The sequence below is a fragment of the Protopterus annectens genome, chromosome 11.part0 (genome assembly GCF_019279795.1).
Source record: "Protopterus annectens isolate FY-2018-M chromosome 11.part0, PAN1.0, whole genome shotgun sequence".
NCBI classification, from domain to species: Eukaryota; Metazoa; Chordata; order Ceratodontiformes; family Protopteridae; genus Protopterus; species Protopterus annectens.
This window is the reverse complement of record NC_056745.1, coordinates 852,902,849-852,919,126: the sequence shown is the minus strand read 5'-3', so window position 1 is coordinate 852,919,126 and position 16,278 is coordinate 852,902,849. Positions and strand designations below refer to the sequence as shown.

The 16,278-nt window shown below is 33.6% G+C and overlaps 1 protein-coding gene across 2 annotated transcripts in view; it reads right to left on the bottom strand.

Annotated features, from left to right (window-relative positions):
* The window catches only part of HGF (hepatocyte growth factor), a 1,211,563-nt gene that overhangs the window by 666,375 nt on the left and 528,910 nt on the right, over positions 1-16,278 (bottom strand). The gene's annotated exons all lie outside the window — the stretch shown is intronic.

Below are 16,278 nucleotides of genomic sequence, written 5' to 3'. Positions count from 1 at the left end.
TGCCATTTGCCCCTAAAAATGATCTGTTTCTGGCAAAAGGCATTTAAGAAAAACAAAATGCAGTCGACCAAAAGAATCTTACTGATTAAGAGAAAACATGTAGAAGATTTTTGGCCATCCTCATCTAAGAATGAGAGATGTGCTAAAATTATTTTATAACCAGAGCTGTAAAAACCAGCAGCTTGAACATGATATCAGTGGGGCTAAAAAGGTCTTTATCTGCCACATGAGCTTTTCTGAGTATTTAAGTACCTTAAAACACAATCTGACTGGAGAAGATGACAAGTCTATGAAGGGACTGATGAAAGGAGTTCATGCAGAGTGACAGGCTACCTCTGTGGCTGTCTGAATGATATGCCATCTGGTTAGCTCTCAAATGAATGGGTTGGTGTCCAATGGGAATAAGCTTTCTTGCCATCAGACAAATGAGACATAAAACACTTAGGAAAAAAAGAATTCCAGGACCGGCTATAAGTCAGTGTGTTGTAGTGCCTTCAAAAAACAACCAGCTTCTATAATTCTAAAAAATGCTTCAGTACTACACATTTTCAGAGTTGACTTCACCAATACGTGAATGTCTAGTAAAGTCCAGGATAGAAAAGTACAACTAACAAACTATAAACCAAATTTTCTTCTTATCTCAAATTAAACTACTGTGATGATTTGTCTTGTAAAAGGAATCACACAGACAATATCTTCCTTCCATTGTGGATCTATAGCAGAGAGGCAGTTTACCCAAATCAATCACATTTTCCATATACCTATAATAAATAGACATGATAAGCAATTCAACATCACATTCTCAACCTTGTTGATGATAGATGCAAAAAAACAACATGATTAATACACATTCTGGACAGAAACATTAGTGAACAATTCCTAGCCACTTAATACTTGCTACAAAAAGTGATTGCTGCATAATTTGAAGGTACTTCCTTATAGAAGTGAAAAGTAGCCACAAAGATATTCCCAAAAGAATAGAGTGAGGCAAGGATGGCCAATGCCCCTTTCACATTTTACTACAGCGATAGCTATCTTTTAAGACAGAATGACAAATAAATAACATCAAGCAGTTCTAAATGGCAAGAACAAATGCACTGTGTTTATGATATTCTTGTTTTAACCGTTACCTATGTTCATAGATGAACATATTCCTGTACAGACTGACAGCAAAAAATAAATAAATAAATAAATAAAACCGTTTTTAATATCACAGATCCAAACTTCTCTTAGCTGAAAATGCATTCAATGGAGATAAGAAAGCAGCTGCACCTAGCTCACAAGATTACCTATTTATTTATTTTTATTTACTATTTGTTCACTTGTTAAGTGGATTTGTCTATTGACACTTCAGCTGCTACATGAGCTGAAGAAGCAGAAAATATGTCACAGTACTTCACTCAACAAAATTATATACAAAATAAGTACATGGCAAGATTCAGAACATGATGGTAAGACTGAGTGTAGATAAAGATTAAAAGACACAGTAAAAGTGCATTGAGAAAAGAAAAAATGTATACAAAATGCAAGCAAATATATGCATAAGATACAGTGCAATTATGCATTTAATACGCAAGCCCCTACATGCAAGTGAAATATATGTGTATAAGATGCCACATTAAGAGGCTGAGAAGAGTCTTTTACATGTATTCTGTTATTCATTATATGGGATGGTAAATTAACTAACAGTGGTCATGTTAGCAGTTGCGGGTTGATTCAGTGAAGGAAAGTTTGTCCACCTTTGAAGTTTTTAATGGTTTCTAGTTTTTTTGACATCTGTAGACTGGTGTTTTGAGGTGAAAGGTCCCAGTTTAAATGTAGGGAGTACTAGAGAGAAATAGTTCTGTACTTTTGTGTACATAAGGGTTGTCTTGTAAAGGTGCATTCACTCTTTAAGGTGGCAATGACTGTCATTTTAGCACCTTATAAATTAGACAAATTAGAGTAGCTAGTAGAATAGTAGCCCCATGAGACACTGAGAAACATTTGGAATGTTTTAGTAAATTGCAATGGTGTATCTAGGGATCTGATAATAGAATTAATCTGCAGATTTTATTATCAGCAGTCATTTATGCATGTGGTATCACAAAACTCTTTCCATACCTGTATTATGAATTCAGAAATGCTTAACTCAATGATCATTTTTTTGAAAATGCAAATTATACACTATTATCACAAAAATGGAAAATTAAGATTCTAAAACAATTTTTTAAGGAATTGACTTTTTTCCCCAGAAATGTCATGATACCACTGACTATTTCAATCTCCTAGATGGAAAAGAGAACACGGACAAGATTTTCGTAGAGGGGTGGTGCATGCCTTTCTCCTTGAGGGAATCCAGTAACTTCTTTTAATTACTATGGTATTAAAATCCCTGTTCTGAAGAATATATTCTGACAAATATTAAGAAATGTAAAACATTTCACCATTAGATGCCCATGCCCATCTAATCCTGAACCCAAACAAAATGAAATTATTACTCTTTCAACCTAACAAGACATCTATCTCATGCCCACCATTTAACATACTAGCCAATACTGTGATCTCCCTGACAACCCATACAAAGATTCTTGGAGTGGAAATAGACAATACCCTAAAATTTGACTTGCATGTCTCCCTAATTATAAAAAAGTCCATAAGATACTTGGAAGTCTATGTAGGCACAAAAGGTTCCTTACCACAATGGCCAAAATTACATTAGCACAAACCCATTTGCTCTCCAGTCTACTATATGCTTCTCCAATTTTAACTAATCCAAGGAAAACTGACTTATCTAAGCTAGAAGCATGTTATAATAAAACTGCTAAGTTTGCATCTGACTGCCCATATAGAACACATCATTGTACAGCTTTAAGGATACTAGACTGGCTTGAGCTTCTCAACATTATTCTTTACAACCAACTCTCTCTAACACACAAAATTGCAACACAACCAACCAGAACCCCCGCACTACAAAATCTCATCCTTCCTTACAGTTCCAACAGACCACTTTGCTTTAACAATATGAACTTACTCACAGTCTCCAAGGCCAACAACACTACAGGAGAATCTTTATTTTCCAACTATATATCTCGTATGTGGAACTCCCTTCCTAAATCTGTTCTCTCAGTCTCATTCACTAAAAACTTTAAACCATCAATACATCACAGTATACCCCAACCATATCCAAATTATTCCCCTGTGTTTAATCTTTTATTCCTATCAGCCTGTCTTAACCTTATATCTTGATATAAGTTATACTTTACAAATAGTACTAGCTATGTTCAAAGTCTAGATTTTGTTGTCATGGTGTAACAAATTTGTATTTTCTTATGTGTACTACATTTTGTTTACTTCATACTTTAGTGATTATTGTAATGTGTGCATTAAAATTCACTGTTACTCATGGAGTTTTTCTCCTGAAGCCTCTGCTGAAAAAGGACCTGTGTCCAGTGGGACTTTCTCAGTAAACAAATGCTTAATAAATAAAATAAATACATTTGTTATAAAGATAGGAAGAGTGACATAATAAATCCTTTACCATTAAGCAAACAAATTCCATTTGTAAAAGGCCTACCCAAGTAAATTAAATATTAAAACAAAATTGATAAAATTGTCTTTTGGTACTATGGGAAGTATAAAAAATACATTCTGAGTATTTTGAAATATATGCCCAGCATTTACAGTGTACACTTTGTTGAGAAATCCGCAACAAACTGACCACAAATTGAAAACAAATAATTGATTTTATTGGCCTGAATGTACCCATAATGACTAAAAAGGTAAAAAGTCTTGGGAATTCAGATGCTATGGAGCTTGAAACATGGTATGTCCTTATAGGGTCATTTGCATATATCCCATGAGCTTCCACTACAGAAGGTTTAAGGTATTAAACAGTGAAGACGATAGCTTGGCTTTTTTTCTTGCAATTATTAAAACAGGGACAGAATAGGATGTGAACTTTTAAAAACAAGTGATATTGGTCCAAGTTATGTCTTAGATTTATATCTAATGAAAAATTTGTCTAATATAATATATCTATATATATAGATCTACAAAAACTGCTGATCATCAAGATACAGAATTGTTTATAAATCACTACTCAGAAATACTTGTCATAAATGTACTCAAAGATTTTATTTTCTTAACAGGTCAGTATTTAATCTCCGGGTTTATTTGAATAACATAAGGTTTTACAATGTAATTTAACGATATAAGAATAGTATTAAAGCTGGAAAAAATCCAAAATCTAAAATCCTTAAGTCCATCAGAATGAATATATATATTTTTTTATAACCCATATTTCATATCTTTTGCCAGTAGACTACAAATGGTGCATGTGATCCTCTTTGCTGACATGGCTGTAGCACATTGGGAACTTGAGTGCACCTTTGGTGAGAATGTACACAGATTTATTATTAATCAAAAGAGACTCAAAACTACTAAATATGATGCTTAAAATATAATTATAGATAAAATCGCAACAAAATAGCAGCCTTTCATGTGGAGTATTGAAAAATTCTTCAGATTAGAAAGTGGTGACAAAGGTAGTAAGCACAGCTTCTACTATCAGATTAGCTATGAATCACTGGAATAATAAAATTAATACTTTTCCTTATATGGAGCACTGGAAAACAGTTTTTAATCCACAAACCTCAAATCTAGAGCAGTATCTTTAAAAGCTCTGCTGCTTAATGGTGTTAGGTGTGGACATGGGGGTGGGTAAACAAGTTAAGAACTGCAGGTTAATGTACACCAAATTGTTAGTCTTCTCTTGCAGTGTCACTGTCACAGATGTAGCTGGCTCATCTAGTGCTGGTGCCCCAGCCTGGTGTCCAGTAATCAGGCTGATATTCATAAACTAAAGAGCCACCAAGTCCTGTTTCTGCATCCCACCCCTAAATTTAGAGTTAGCTTAAGAGTCAAGAGCCCAGAAAAAAAATACTTGATGTGACATAGGAGATTTAAAAAAAAAGTTCTGTGATGGACTGTTACAATATATTCAAATTAATTATGTGTCATCCTTTCAAAATACAAAGAACTGGCAAGTACACATCAGATAATTAGTACTGTTACTGTATCACATGGTAACTCAGTAGCAGGGTAGAGGAAATTACATGGTGTATTGAAAGAACAAACACAGACAAGACAGATGGGCAATGCTTTTGTACTCAGAAAGTTGCTAGAAGCAGTAGCTAGACAGGTAGAAGCAAGAGTAGATGAGAAATCAGTATAGCATATGTTTAAAACAGTTAAAATATAAAGAACTAAAACAGAAAAGACAACAAATGAAAATAAGGAAAAATGTATCTGAAAAAAAGGCAAGGGAGTGAGGCTGGTCAGTTGGTTCAGGTGCGGTACGGCAGTGAATACTGGGGATCAATGAGGTACATGTGAGTGCAAAACCTGCAGGTGGGCTGAGATGCTAGAAATGTTCTGAGTTCAGCTTAATATCTATATAATAGTCTTAAATGTAGTTTTGAAAGACAAGGCCAAACTGTAATATAAACATTGCAAAATGTCAGGCATATAAGCTTCTAATTATAATTTTAAGGACCAAAATTGTGAGTCCCAAAATAAAAAACGAATGAGAAGGAAATTGCTGCTTCACTGAAATATAAACATTTTAAATTTAGCATATTTGTTGCTGAGGGTATGTTACAGAGCCCTTATATGGGGTAGAGAAAGGCATAATCTTGCAAAAAATATATAGTTTTTAAAATATTACTTTTTTGCAATTTCAGAACTAAAATTTTATTAGGGATTTTTTTATACTATTAATCTTTTTGGTTGGCATGGACAGTCAGAACTCAAGTGCTGCTGAGAAACAGTATCTCCCTTGTTGATATAAGGATATTTCTTGCTAAAAAACAAGACTTACTAGTTTATTCCAGAAATGTTTTAATTGGTCCTTGAACAATAAACAAAAACATGCTTATTAAATTCAACCCTATTCATCTTTTAAAGATGGCACAGTCCAGTGTTAGTAGGTAATTTACTTTAATTAAGAAAGGGTACAACCAGCACAGTAGGAGAGAGGTATGAAGCACTGACTATGGCTGAGGTGATATGAGTTTTGTAAGAAGCTTGTCAACTGAAAGGGCTGCTGGGATGTGCATACTCTGTAGGAGGGTGCATGCTGGCATGCATGGATTGTTCTTCAAGCCCTGGTGGAGGCTGAGCGTGTAATGGTTGGTGGACTAGGGATGTGAAAAAGATGAGGGGCCATGGACAACCTAGGGGCTGGGGCTGGCATATTACCTGACCCAGTCTACCAAACGGAGTCAGCACAAAAGTAGAATGGCCTTGGAGAAAAGCTCTGAAGTACATAACAGTACGCATGCTGCTGTTAACTTCTACCTCCTGTTTGCCTCCTAGACATCTGTCTCCACTTCCTTTTCCTATCCTGATTATGGTGGTTTCCGCTGAGCGGATACTGGTTGCCCACCCACTTTTGCTCCCTATTTCCCTACTGTACACAAGAATGGACTCACTTAAAGGGGAAGATGGTCATTGTAGAACTAAGAGGCCTACAGTTCTGCAGCAATTGGATCAAAATGCAGACAACTGATTGATAGTTGTGTATATCTATGATGGCCTAAATTTTTAAGAAAGGGTATACCATAATGTCTGAGGCTCTGTAACTTCAAGGAGATTAGTTGGTAGATAGCATGACTTATTAGATTTATGTTAGATCATAGCTCAGAGAGAAACTGTGGCATTAAGAGCTTGGGCACACATTTTACACCTGTTAAGTAGCTCCAGACTTGAATACTCACCTTGACTGCCATGTTAACTTTCAAGCACTTCCATGTGATTATAGACATAGGGTCTAGCAGTGGAGTTTGAGTAAGTCTAATTGCCAAGACGCATGATGTAAAATAGGAAACCCATCCATATACTTGTTTCTGAATTTAGAATATCTCCTAACTTAGGCTTCAGCAGAAGTCATAAGATTTTTTTTTGAGTAAGATGATCTGTTTTTATGATGATACTATGAAAGGGGCAGAAGTAGTATAACTGGGGTTTGTAACTATGGGAAGGATGGCCATTGTGTAATAAAGTTGCTTTTTTGAAATAGTAAAATAACAGGGACCACTACTTTACATGAGACTGTATGCCAGATTCATAAATGCATACACCAAATGTACACTTAAGTGTACATGGCCTGTATTCAAGAACATCCCTACCACATTTTTTTGTGCTATCTATTCACTTGTAAATTTTAGGCTATGTGTAGATGTAGTCTACACATTGTGGTTACCTTTATGAATCCCCCTTGATATTTAAGGTTGCAAGAAAATCAGTATTAATTGCTTGTGCTATCTACTCCCTCAGAATGGTGTACATTTAGTGTAAACCTTTAATGAATCTGGCCCTGTATCCCTTGAGTTAAAGTAATTGTAACATCCATTTTCTTCCTTTCTATAATGATGAAAAAAATTAAACCCAGTTTCAATCCAGTGTAAAAAGTATATCTTTTTAACTGTATTTGAAGGAACACATGGACTGAAGGCCACAGACTTTAAAACGCGTATTTTACAGAGCGAAAGAGAGAGCTAGAGAAGAACAAAGGTTCTGGTTCAAGAAGAGGGCAGCTAATAAAAGGAGAAATAGTTACACAATAATAATTTCAATTAGCATCCCACAAGGTTTGCCACTTAACTCCATTGCATAATAAACTCTTACCACTACTGGTGCCTTATGGGTAAATATCTATATATTTGACATACACAATCATGTAAGAGATATGCATTCTCTATGCACAGAATTCTTTCTATCACTAAATATGTGTTTGGTCTTACTCATGTAAACTTTCTTACATGAATACTCCACAGAACTGCAAAATTGTTCAGCAAACAATATGACATACTAAGGGTATGTTTTCTGTGGGTGTCCACATATTCAAAACTATTTACCAAATCAATTTGTATATACTGCTTCAGATACAAAATGTCTTACCCTTTACATTAAGATTTCATTTATCCATACCAGGTTTCTAAATCTACAGTAGATGAACAAGACCCACTGGACAGATAGATTGCTAATTTAACAAATTCCCAACTTATGGAATAATTTAATGGTACAGGTCAAGGAATGTACTGCTTTGATTAACTTTAAAATAAGTCTTTAATGAGTGAATGGGAGGACATAAATTAACACCAGTAGTGTCATGTATGGCCCTACTTGATTTGGGAGGTGAGGATTATTAATTGTCTGAAAAGGGAGGTATGAACTTTTAAGTGTGTATACGTAAAGTTGTATTGAGCTAGGCATCTTATGGCCATCATAACTGGTTACTAATTATTGTTCCTATATTCTTAGGTTCCTAAAATTGTCCTAAGTAGCTTATGTCAGCATCTTTTTCAATTCTGACATGTAAAGAAGCTGCATATTTCTCTCTAAACATCTAAATTGCTGGCATATAATCAAATCAACATTTCTACAACTTCATAAATCTTATCATTTTAGCCATTTTATTTTATTTTATTTTAATTATACATCTGGCACCATTAAAGCCTCCTGTCTTAAAGGGGTCACTTATAACTCCTTAACGTAAATAAAGTTAATGGCTATCCATTATTTTATGTTCTACTATATAAGTAAAGACAGTTAATATAGTCCTGATAGAATCCCAAGGTAAAAATATTTTCATCATATTCTTAGGCTCATCCCTAACACTCATATGTTCCAAATACTTGTGACAGATTTTTTAAAACATAGACATATATTTATCAATGAGACAAGATGGATTTAGTGTTCTACCATGAAATGCCAACTTCCTAGAAGCTGATGAGCTGAAAGAATGAAAACAAAAAATGCCAGAAACATGGAAGGGTAAAAAAATTAATTTTAAGTTTAAACTGATATACACCAACTTCATGCTTGCATGAACTTGAAGAATGGAGAAATCCTCCTAAAAAAAGTGAATCAATGTAGGCATTAAAACAGCTCCAGAAATGATTTTCTTATGGGAAACGGCATTCGGCATTATGCCAATTATCTTATTTTTTTTGTATGCTACTGATGCTTGAGCAGTTTTACCTCAAGCATGTGTAGACAGCTTTGTTGATGAACAGTCTAGACAAGGCACATGTTGGAAAGAAACAATATAATATATACTAAATGTTGAGGAGTTATGATATGTTCAAATGAATATGGCACACACAGTATGACCTAAGAACGTTCTTCAAAACTAATCACCCCCCAAAAAAAACACTAACAATAAAAGCAATCTGAATGAAACATACTACAGTAATTTGAGCAATAAATATAAATTTTTTATTTGAATTAATATTGCGTTAGGGCTTCTGCTAGACAGCCTTTAAGGTTATAAGAAAAATTGAAAAATTAGACTATAAATGCTAGCAGTTACAAGGACATAACCAATAAAGCACATTTTGAAATAATGTCTACAATAAATGACTTGTTAAAGAACCATTATAGCAAATATTTCATGCTTAGTTCATTGTTAAGTCCTTTAGGTTGCAATGTATTTTTCATAAATTTCAGCCATGTCCGTGTTTTCAGAAAAAAATGACAAGTTTAAACAAAAGTCAGTATTAAAGTAGAGGTAAATAATAATAATAATAATAATAATAATAATAATAATAATAATAATAATAATAATAATAATAATAATAAAATAATATGAACTAAACTGAAATTGTTTGCATTGCAGATTTTCACAGTAACATTTAATATCTCAGATGGGAATGTGCTCTTGCATACAAATCTGAACATTTTGAGTTGCTGGTCTCAAATAATATGAACTGCAAGAATAACACAAACCATATACAACAACCCATGTATAAAATCCCTTAACTCATTTGGCTTTAAGAAGTGACCACCAATTAAATGTTTTCTAGTCAAACCTTACTATTAAAAAACATTCATCCTTTGAATAATATAAAGTTAGGAAAAACATCTTTATTCTGGAGAAAGGCTGGAATGGACAACCCTGTCCATAAGGTTATACTAGCCCATATTGGAAAGTTTAGGAGTATTCATTGATAGCCTTTCAAAACTACCATCAGTAACAATAATAATGCACCAACTGGCAAAACTTTTAACCATACTCTCAGCAAAGGCAGCATAGTGGATAAAAATGCTTTCTTTATCTATATTCTGAGAAACGTGTTTTCTAATGGAACTTCCCATATGAAAACTAGTGTAACTATTCATATCCTTGTGTAGAAATTATTGCAAATTCTTTTCAGTATATCTTCTATAGTTAAGTCTAGTAATAATATTTGGAGGAATATGTGTAAATTCTTTCTCCTCTGACCACACTATTCTAGCCCAAAGGAACTCACTATAGTGGAGTGAATTAAAAAAGATACTGTAGATAACAGAGGAAGACATAATAATAAACTACAAAATGAAACCTATCAGCAGCTATGAACAGAAACCCCTGAAGGAAAGAAAAAAAAAAGTAATAATACATATTTTGAAAATAAGACACATGACCTAAAGCTAAAAATCTCAACTTTATATCAAGACCACCAACTTAGGAGATAAATACACAATAACAAAGCAGGAAAAAAATACATAAACTGTGACATAACCTGAAATATAACAACTGCACTGCAACATATACAATTTTGTGATATAGATTAAAAAATGCTAAAAAGCTGTAATTATTTAGAATAACTCTGAAACCATAAACATTGCTATAATAAAATCATCATGAAACAGCAACAGCCATTTATTTATTGACATTTAATTACCAGGAAAGTCTAACTGGGTAGGTACCCATTTTCCTCAGAAACCTTGGGAGAAAAGCTCTAAAATATTACTAAAACATTTCAAAAACAAAAATTTTACAAGCTTCAAAAATAATATAAAAGTTTAACTAATGATACCAAACTAAAATTATGTGAAACATTAGTCAAAAACAGATATAACTTTTTTGACAAAAATGTAATATTTTAGAGAAATTTTAGCCAGTCTAGAGAAATTAAAGGTAAGTTATTATAATAAGAACATGAACTGTCATGTGAAGCGAGAGAAAAAACAGGGTTATGGTATATTTTGAAAGAGTCAGGGGGAGAGAAATTGATTGAAGTTAAGGAGGTGTAAGGTATAAACAGGTACTTGTTCATATTTAGGGATATAGTTTATTCTGAGTTTGAGAAAGAAAAGATACTGATTTTGGATATAAATTCTTTCCGAATGGTTTTCAAGACCTGGACTGAGGTTACTGGCCAGAATGTATTTAGGTAAGGAGTTCCAGGCCTTAGCAACACATTATGAGTACAGAGATTTGTGGACAGAGAGAAGTTTCTGTTCATTGGATCATAATGCCTGAGTGGGAGCATAGTTATGTAAAATTGTATTTAGTGCCTGATAAGCAGATGGATGCTGGATATTTTTTAGGTAGTAAGAAGCTGTTTACATATTAGTTGATGTGGTAGTTCTAACTAATTTAGGCTTTTTAATGCTCTGCAGTGGTGGGTTCCAAAAGGGGGGGGTGCTGCATATTCAGTAACTTTATTATAGCATTGCTCAAGTTTTGCTTTTTGTGATGCCTGGAGGTTAGTAAGGAAGGTAGTGTCATAAAGTAGTAAGGGAAGGAGGTAAGTAGCAGCAAGTGGAGTTTTTAATTGTATTAGTGAGAAAGTGCGTTGCTCTATAAAGCATCACTAATTTTTGATGATTTTTATGTAATTTTGCATATTCAGGTCAAATTTAAGATTATCATCTACTATCACATCTAATCTTTTCCTATGATAAGTGACTTCATGTTTTTATTACTAAGACAGAATATTTTAAATGTTGTTTTTTAATAACAGAGTGATTTGTGAGAATTTTTTTGAGGGTTGAGCATGAGTTGTGAGTTACAAAGCCATGTTTTAGTGTCTGTTAAAGCTTTCTGAGTATTTTTTTGGGGGATGTGACAGGTTTTCTGATATACATATGAGTGTTGGTACATCAGTGTGTTGTTTTAGGGAGGCCTGTTGTGTGGATATGTGGAGTATGTTGATGACAATGTCACAGAGGAGAAGATCAAAACTAAAGCCTTTAGGTACACTGGTGGTGAGAGGGTGGAGTGTCATTTTACTAATTGATACCTATTGGACAAGTATCTCATGAACCGTAGAAGGGCAGGCTGAGATAGATATAGCTCTTTCTGTTTGCTGTGAAATGTTTTATAATTGTATTGTTTAACATGAAGTAGTACATTAATTAAATTTGTATTTATTTTTCCATTTATTTATTTTTCTGTTTCGATTTGTTGAGCAAGTTAAGCACTGAACCTATCCGATCATTTTTAAACTGAGCCTGATGACACATGAAATTAGTAGTTAGATCAAATATAAAGCATAGCAGTAGCAGTATAATATCATTGTCAGACAGAATATATATTTTTAAACAATTTTAATTACATCTATAGTAATATAATTATAGCATTGTAAATAATCACACATGCCATGACCATAAAATACTCACCCATTAAGAGATATAAACAAAACCAAACCCCAAGAGAAAGCTCAAGCAGCATATATAAAGTCCATAATTCTTAGCACAATAAATGCAAAACTGGAAATATTAACACATATCAATTATACCCTATAATATAAAAAGCTAAAAAATACAGCAAAAATATATGACAGAAATAATATTCTGTATCTCTCTATACAGATCGTAGTATGCAGAAGTATTTAGGGAAAAATCAAAACATCCCACAAAAAAGTAAAGACACTGGAAACAAAGGTATCAATATAAGATACGCACATGGACATAAATAATACCCACCTTGTGAGTAAACCATAAAACCACCACCCATGCACAGCAGAAATGCATCATTCACACTAATTCCCAGCAACAAACCAAAATAAACTGCATATTACACATACGAATATAATCAATAACAAAATGCATTGCAATATGATAAATATGGGTTCACTACAGGTGTTGACAGACTACTAGTTTGAGGTCCAGCTGTTCCCTGCTACTTCCTTGAAGCAGCAAGTTTTCAACTTCTTAGCAGCTTGAACATTCTACACTTACATGCACACCCACCTACTCCCTAACCCTAGTCCTAAACCTCACTCCCCAAACCTAAGCCTAAAACTCACACCTGCTCCCAACATTAATCTGAAACTCCAATCTCTAAACCTAAAACTCACAGTAGCTCCTTAACTCTAAAATGAAACCCAATCCCTAAACCAAAAACTGTAAATATTTTCTTAAATGTAATCCCAACCCTTGCCCTAACCCTTCCCCTAACTCTCTCTATTTACCCCTTACCAAACTCAAACTCATACCCACTTGCTTCCTCTAGCCATAATATTTACCTTACTTGAACTTGAGTAGCTGTATGAGCAGCGGTCCATGTAAGCTACCTGAAAAATAAGTACCCCACAAAGATGATGTGCGTTATACAAACTGTACAGACTGTCTCTATGGTGATGTAGGTATGTAGGTACTCAAATCATCACCCAAAGCAAGAGGTTAGGATAGGGTCATTCATTAAAAAAATCAGCCCCATTGAGAATACCAAACACTCTGATGTCTGGCTGAATTATAACCTCTCTAGAGAGGTCTCACTTTAGTTGGTGTGAAGGAAGAACCTTACCTTACAGAATGAATGGGTTTGAGTCCAACAAATGGAGGATCTGTGAGCTTTAAGGCAGAGGTGGAAGAAGTACATAGAAAAACTAATAAACAAATAAATAAAAATCTTACAGACTCAAGTTATTATTATTATTATTATTATTATTATTATTATTATATTTTAATTTTTTTCCCCAAAGGTACCCTGAAGCCAAGCCATTGCTTTTGAGCATTTCTGGTTTGGCAGACCGGTGAGATAAATAACGGGAGGATTCAAGTTAAACTGTAAAGAGACAAGTTATATAAGATTTCTTTAATCCAGCAACTCATAGTTTAAAAGTACTCTGATAACATGGTTAAAGCCCTTACAGGCATTTTTTTGTTATCTCCTGCTAAGTGAGCTTAATACCTCTGCCATCAGTGCTAAATTTTATAAAGAAGGACCTTTTCCCATCAGATCTTTTAATATAGTGCATATCACTAAAATTGCAAAGTAAGCAAGTCCTATGAATTAAGTGATTTTTTTTCTGGAAAATCTGTGTGCATAACTCAAATTGCTAATTTAAAAGATGCTAATGCATTTTATTCCATGTTCCTGAGCTGGTGTCATTCAGTTTTCACTTACATAATGTGTGACTGTTAAACAATTTCTACCAGATACTGTCTGCACAGAGGCATTGGTGCCTAATGGGCTTTTTGGGTAAAGAAATATGTCTAAAATACGTTTTATCATCAGCAACATTTGCCATGAGCCCCAAACAGCCTGACAGATCAAACATTAAATTTGTTTTCCTCAAAAAATACATCATCTAGTCTTAAATGCCATGATTGTATCATTAGTCTTAGTTTATTCCAAGAGTCTACTACTATGTCACAGAAAGTCTGCGATTTCCATGAAACTTGGAATATCTAAACTCTAGATATTATATTCAAACATGAAGGTGTCATTACAAGCCTTGCAAAAAAATAGGTCACTACTAATCTTAACATGAAATGTGAAGTGCTCAGTCTTTCACAATGTTATAAAGAGTTGATATTCATTATTTTCTTAGTGATCCTACTTTGTAATTTCTAAAGCACTTTGCTTGAACAATTTCATCACGGGGAACCATGCAGGACATTCATACTACAACTTAGGTCCTACAATTCTAGTAAATAGTGGAATTAACACTATTAATATTAGACCTAATAAATCTAGTTATTCAGCTGATTATTTTTTAAATAAATTTCTGAAAATTATTTACCTGCTTAGCAAAGGTAAAATCTTAAAGGCAAAGTCATTAAACAGTTCTAAATTTTTAAAAATTAAGACACTTTCAATTGCTTATCTTCCGTGAAACAATGACTGCTTATCCTATGTTCTTCAAAAATCAAGTGAACTGTTTTACTGATTTGATTAACATATCTTTAGTTTGTGTTCATTGAGTTAAACCATATAGTGCCATTTGAAGATAGGTAACATCATGTGCATTTGCAGTGATTGTTCCTAATTTGACATTTTCTGCAAAGATAATAAAAAACAGGCCTAATCAGTAAGCTGCAAGTTAAAATACTGACCCAAACTGAAACTTGTGAAATGCCTTCTATGTTTGGTGAGGCAAACGCACCACCATGTTTCTTATACTTTTATTTTAATAAATCATTCTATAGTTGTATCTGAGCTTTTACTGTTTTGTTTTTAATTTCATGGATGTGTTTGCGTATTAAAAAAATCAAAACTTGCCAATGACAATAAAATGATATAATGCACTCTTAAACTGTACTTCATCATTGAAGTGTTGTATAGTCAGTGTGGAACAACTATGATTTCTCCTGTCCTGGAAAACAATCACAAACCTGTGGGCATTTATAACAGAACCTACATCTAATATAATAAACTGAATTGCATAACTGAATTCATAAACAATTTATATTTTGTAGGGCCATTGCGTTGCAATATACAGGGTAAAAGTCAGTAAAGGGAAGTGACTTGGAAGCAGTATGCTACTTTATAAGAGGCAAGCAGCTGACATATAAACATATGCAAATGAAATATACAGACTGAATACAATGTAGCCAGGATTTAATATAGAAATACAGAGTAACGATGTTGGCTGTTGTATTTCTATTACATAAGTTTAGAGGGAATACAATAACAAAAGAAAGTCTACTGTATTCCTTTGAAGGCAGACCTCTCATCTGCAGTCCAATTTGAAAAAGGCAGAATTGTACTTCCTCCTCACAGACTGCAGTGTACTGATACGTATACAAAACCACACACAGACACACACACACACACACACACACACACACACACACACACACACACACACACAGACACACACACACACGTGTTGTCATTTGTTTAGCAGACAAAATCTGGTCAATTGAACAGATGGTCAGCAAGTTTGTGAGATTGTATATTAACAGAAAAGGGCATGATTCACAACCCCTAAATTTTACACACACACACACACACACACATATATATATATATATATATATATATATATATATATATATATATATATATATATATATATATATATATATATATATATATATTTTTTTTTTTTTTTTTAACAGGGAGTGGGGTGCTGCAGGGGACAAGCCCCCCCCCCATAGTAAACAATGTTTTTTTAAGTTTTACTATTGTTTATGCTGAGATTATTGCTTGAATCATGAGTAGCTGCATGATAATACATGCTCTATGGATGTTTTATGAACGATGTTTTGAGTGTCAAAAGTTGGGTATTTTAA